The sequence below is a fragment of the Giraffa tippelskirchi genome, chromosome 5 (genome assembly GCF_054371585.1).
Source record: "Giraffa tippelskirchi isolate mGirTip1 chromosome 5, T2T-mGirTip1v1.2.pri, whole genome shotgun sequence".
Classification (NCBI taxonomy): Eukaryota; Metazoa; Chordata; class Mammalia; order Artiodactyla; family Giraffidae; genus Giraffa; species Giraffa tippelskirchi.
The window spans coordinates 191,558,031-191,563,342 of NC_137279.1; the positions used below are offsets into that span (position 1 = coordinate 191,558,031).

The 5,312-nt window shown below is 54.8% G+C and overlaps 1 long non-coding RNA gene across 1 annotated transcript; it reads left to right on the forward strand.

Moving 5' to 3' along the window:
* Nucleotides 1-1,692: 1,692 nt before the first annotated feature.
* Nucleotides 1,693-4,026, forward strand: LOC145505334 (uncharacterized). Its single transcript, XR_014052942.1, has 2 exons — nucleotides 1,693-2,054; nucleotides 3,529-4,026. It is a non-coding gene; the product is annotated as an uncharacterized LOC145505334 (long non-coding RNA).
* Nucleotides 4,027-5,312: the final 1,286 nt, after the last annotated feature.

A 5,312-nucleotide genomic window follows, 5' to 3' on the forward strand; every position in this document is an offset into this window, starting at 1 on the left:
ACTTTCAAACTCAAAGTCCAGGGGCAGTTCCCAGGCCACGTGGGGCCGTCTGGAGGGGAAGCTGGCCCCCTCCCTACCTGGCCCTCTGCCTGCAGGGCCGGCCTGGGTGTCCCAAGCCCAGGCCCCTTGAGCCCCAGCCCGGCACGTCACGTCCTCAGTGGCCAGCTCCCCTGAGGCCCGCGAATGCCCCCAGCCCACCTCAGTTTCCTTTAAATAAACTCCCCCAGCCCCTCTGGCAGCCGGAGTCACCCCAGACCCCCCCGCTGTCTCTACCCGGTCCCTCAGGGTCTCTTGGGTCCCCCCACACACCTGCCACCGTTATTCCCTGCCTCAGGCCCTCCTGAGGTCTTTCCTGAACCCTTCTCTTCTCTGCACCCTGTCTGCAAACGGGGGACCTGCTAGTACCCCCCTCACTGGGCCGACCAGCACTTTGTGAGCCCTCAGTGACAGGCCAGTGCATCTTTGTCAGTTTGTTTTAGCTTTGGCGACGGCCCAGCCAGCAAAGTATGGAATACCAAAGTCTTCCCATCTCGGCACGCCTCTAGTCTTCTGAACCCAGATGGATTAAAACCCCGATGGTATTTTTGATGGGACTGGGAAAGAGGGACAGGGGTTGATGGGAAACGGTTAATGGGCCTATGCTGCCTGGAAGAAACCGGAAACGCAGAGATGCATGGAGGGCCCTCCGGGAAGGGCTGGCCCTGGGGTGGGGGACAGTGAGACACCCCGAGAAGCCACGGCCCTCCCTGCCACGGCCCTCCCTGCCACGGCTCTGCTGCTGGGGGGGAGACGCTTTGGTGCTGGAGGTCGTGGCCTTGGTGAGCGAGGCCTGAACCCAGGTGCCAGGTGCGGCAAGACCCGGGACGGCCTGGCCCCTTCTTGCCCCTTGTCCATTTAGTGTCAAATATAAGCAGTCGGACCGCAGGCCCCGGTCTGTGATAAACACTCGCTGGGCCTCTGGGGCTTGGGAAGGAAGGGCTGCAGGGGGCACTCGCTGGCATAAGCTGTTCGGTGCCTGGCCACCCTGATGTGGGGCAGCCCGCCCACCCTCCCATGTTTCAGCTTGCTTGTCTGGAAGCGCTGGTTCCGGGCACATTCCGGGCAGGGCTCCATGCCCACCACAGAGCCCGCTCGCTGCCCGGCACACAGCAATGGGTGGGCAGCCACAGAGGTGGCGGCGGCCGGGACAGTGACCTGGCGGGTCTGAGGGTCTGTCGGCCGCCCCCAGGCTGATCTCCTCCCCCAGGTGACCCGGAGCAGCAGAGGATGCCCTGCGAGCCAGCCTGTGCCCGAGATGGAGGGGGGCACCTGGTGCCCAGACACCCCTGTCCCCCGCTGTCCCCGCCTCCAGCCTCTCACTGGGGGGTCTCAGGCTCAGCCCTGTGTGGCTGCCTCCAGAGGACCCTCCTGCCCTCCCGCCAGGGTCTCCAGCCCCCTTCTCTTGGCGGGCGCAGCCCCATGCTCTCTGCTCCCTTTCATCACTTTGGGGGGTACTCTCTCGCATTCTCAGGTGGAAACGTTTAAACCCAGGCCTCACAGCTACCCCAGCGCGGTGCCCGCCCCCAGCAAATGGGGCCCACATGTACAATGAGGCAGGATGAGCCGGCCCGGCCTGCCAAGAACGCGCCGGAAAGCCGCCCTGGGCGCGGGCAATGCCGTTGGAGGGAGCTCTGCGCGAGCCCACGGGGAACCGGCATCTTCCTCCCGCCTGGAGACTCCAGGGAGGCCAGGGCCGGCCACGGCTGCCGGATGCTGCCGCGGGAGGCTGGGACAGGCGGGAGGTGGGGGATGGGGGTGGGGAAGAGGCGCGGTCCGGAGCGGCCCCAGCTTGGCGGTCTTACTTTGGCCCCAGTGACGTCAGACCTGGTCTCCCCGGCTCCCACCTGCAGACTCAGGCACCTGCCTCCCTGGGACCTCACAGAAGGCCCATGTCTGACCGAGGCTGTCCTTCCTCTGCCCGTTCTGCTTCGGTTTCTCTTGAAATCACTTTAGGAATGTACAGCCTTGAATCCCGTTATGGTCATTTCCATCTGATCCCGTAGTAACTCCAGAAAGTGAGTTTAATCACCATGCAAGGGGCTCGTGGAGGTTCAAAGCCTGTTCTGAACCTGTGGGGTCTGAACGACCATGGAGGGCTGGACAGTTTGCTCCCCTTCCGCCACTGTGTTTTGATTTTCCTGTTTGTGAGTGCCTCGGCGTCAGGGTCTGCGCCTGGCCTATTTCACAGAGCCCTCTCCCTGCCCTTTTTATTGGTGGTTGCAGATTTGGGAGAGATGGCAGGGGGTTGAGGCTTCCCAGGTAGTAATAGTGATAAAGAATCCATCTGCCAATGCAGGAGACATAAGAGACTTGGGGTTGATCCTTGAGTCAGAAAGATCCCCTGGAGGAACACCTGGCAACCCACTCCAGTATTCTTGCCTGGAGAATCCCATGGGTAGAGGAGCCTGGTGGGCTACAGTCCACAGGGTCACAAAGAGTTGGGCACAACTGAATCAACTTAGCATGCATGCATGCCCTGCAGGGGATTGGGGCATGAAAGTTGCCTGAGCGGGGCTTGAACCTGGCCATGGCAGGGAGGGTGGGGGCTCTCCTCTTGGTCAAACAACTGGCTCAAGTTCGGGACCCAGGTCAACCCACAAATGTACCCCTGTCCTTCGCTCGAGTGGTACCCTGGCGTCTACTGCATGAAGGGTGGGTGGACAGGGGAATGAACGTTTGGCTGAGTATGGAGGGTTCATGCTCAGCTAACAGCTTGGGCTGAAGGGGGACAGGGACCCAGCAGGGTCTCCGTGCTATGACCCTAGCCCCCTTTAGAGAAGTGTGAAATCAAGCCAGGAAGATGAGCACAGAATTCCTTGCGAGGGAGACACATACATACACCACCAGTTGCTCATGTTGGCCCCTCCCGTGCTGGTGACCCGGTGGCTGCCTGCCCATCCTTGATACCCTCATACTTGGACCCACCACTCCTGCTTTGTGTCCCGATACCCGAGGAAAACCAGCCAGCAACCGCCATGTTGTAGGGAAACTCCCAGACCCCCTGCAGGTTTCTGGCTCACTTGTCTGCAGACCAGGGAGGGGGGGATGTCCCTCGCTTGTCCACCTCTGCCAACCCCTTGGACTGGCAGCCCTGGGCTTTGGTCCCTCCATCGGTTCTTGCCCTGATGCTCTGCTATGGCTGGTCTCTGAAGAGGAGCCTCCTGCTTGGTCAACCCCTGTCCCATGGCTGTTGAGGTTCAAAGAGACTGGTGGTCAGCCCTTCGTGGCCAACTTCCTGTCAGTCTGTGATGGGGCAAAGCTAGGAAGCCGTGACTCAAGCAGTGAAAGCTCTGATTGGAAGCCGAGAGCTCTTTCTCCTCAAGGAGCAATTTGAGTGCATCCCTGCAGAGTTGGGGTTGGGTCATACTGAGTTATGTCCAGTGACAAGCATTATTGCCAAGAAGGAAATGCAGAGGGAAGGCAGGGGAACTCACACCAGCTCCCCACATCCCTGTCAAAAGTGAGACTCCTCTCTCTGCACCCAAACAGCCCGAGACACAGATGCCAGCCACAGCTCTGGACCCCTGCCTGATGCACTACACGGTTCCTCCAACCTCACCGTCTCGGACCCACTTCCCAGCTCCTGGATGCCTCTCACCCTCTTCTTTCCTTCCAAGCTCTAGACGATCTGCCCTTGGCCGAGCATCACTTGGCTAGAAAGTGCACAATTTCCATTTTAGGACAAGACTTTAAAGCTGTTTGGTTTCACTTTTGATGTTGCTTGAGCTCCTGGAGGGTGTGTCTGGTGGTGCGACAGTGGGGGTGGGGGCGGGGTGGATTCCAGCTCCTACCCTTAGTTACAAGGACACAGGAACAGGGTCTTCATTCTTCTAAAAATAGTCAGCTCCTGGCGCTGCCTGAGGGCACGCATTTGGTCAACCCCTGAGCTTCATTCTCTTCATTCTTGAGAAGGAGATGGTCATAGGATAAGGTGGGTTGAAGTGTGCTTTAAATTGTAAAGATACTGCCAATTAAACACCATCATTATGACCAAGGTGCTGGAGAGAACTTTTGTGTGGAGGCAGGGCTCCATCAGGGGCTTCCCTGGTGGCTCAGCTGGTAAAGAATCTGCCTGCAGTGCAGGAGACCTGGGTTCGATCCCTGGGTTGGGAAGATCCCCTGGAGAAGGGAATGACAACCCACTCCAGTGTTCTTGCCTGGAGAATCCCATGGACAGAGGAGCCTGGAAGCCTACCGCCCATAAGGTCACAAAGAGTCAGACACAACTAAGCGACTGAGCACACACACACACACACACACACACACACACACACACACACACAGGGTTTCATCAGGAACAAACATCTCTGGTGTTTTGGAAACACCAAACAGGCCAACATTCTAGCACTGTGAAAGATCAGAGATTGCCACCTTATTAGAAAGGTATATATAGAACCACCATTATTAGAAATGGAGGGTCTATTTCCTCCATTATTGTTTTTTTGGCATCTGAGATGTTCACTAACCTAAGGAGATTATTTCTTCATGTTCCCCATCTCTCTCTCAGAAATTACAATGACAGAAAACTCTCACTGGCAAGATTGTGGGGCAAAGAGGGGCCTAGGAACAGGATGAGGAAGACTGCTCACAATGTGGGAAACCCTTTTCCCTAAGTCACATATTTTTTCATGATTTTTTTCAGGTTTGAAGTAGTTTTCTTTTTTAATTAAGTTTTTTAAATTGGAATATAGCTGATTTAGAATGTTGTGTTAGTTTCTGCTGTACAGCAAAGTGATCAGTTATATATATGTACATATATCCCCTCCTTTTAGATTTTATTCCCATATAGTTCATTACAGGGTATTGAGCAGAGTTCCCGTTTGTACAGCAGGTTCTCATTGGTATCTGTTTTACGTGTAGTGGTGTGTATATGTCAGTCCCAATCTCTCAGCTTATTCCTTCTCCACCCCTTTCACCTTTAGTAACTGTATGTTTGTTTTCTACATCTGTGACTCCATATCTATTTTATAAATAGGCTCATTTGTACCATTGTTTTCGATTCCACATATAACTGATATCATGATATCTGTCCTTCTCTGTCTGACTTACTTCACTCAGTGTGACAATCTCTAGACCCATCCGTGTTGTTTTTCTTATGATTAAACCAGAGATAAATTAATCTGGATGTTAGAGTTTACTTTATAGTGTTTAAAGTACTTTAACCTTAGTATATATTTTATATCTCTGATGAAATCTGGTGGATCAGAGAATTTGAACGACGTCTTGATACAAAATGCGTGGGAATGTTGGTTAAAGTATAACAAATATTATAG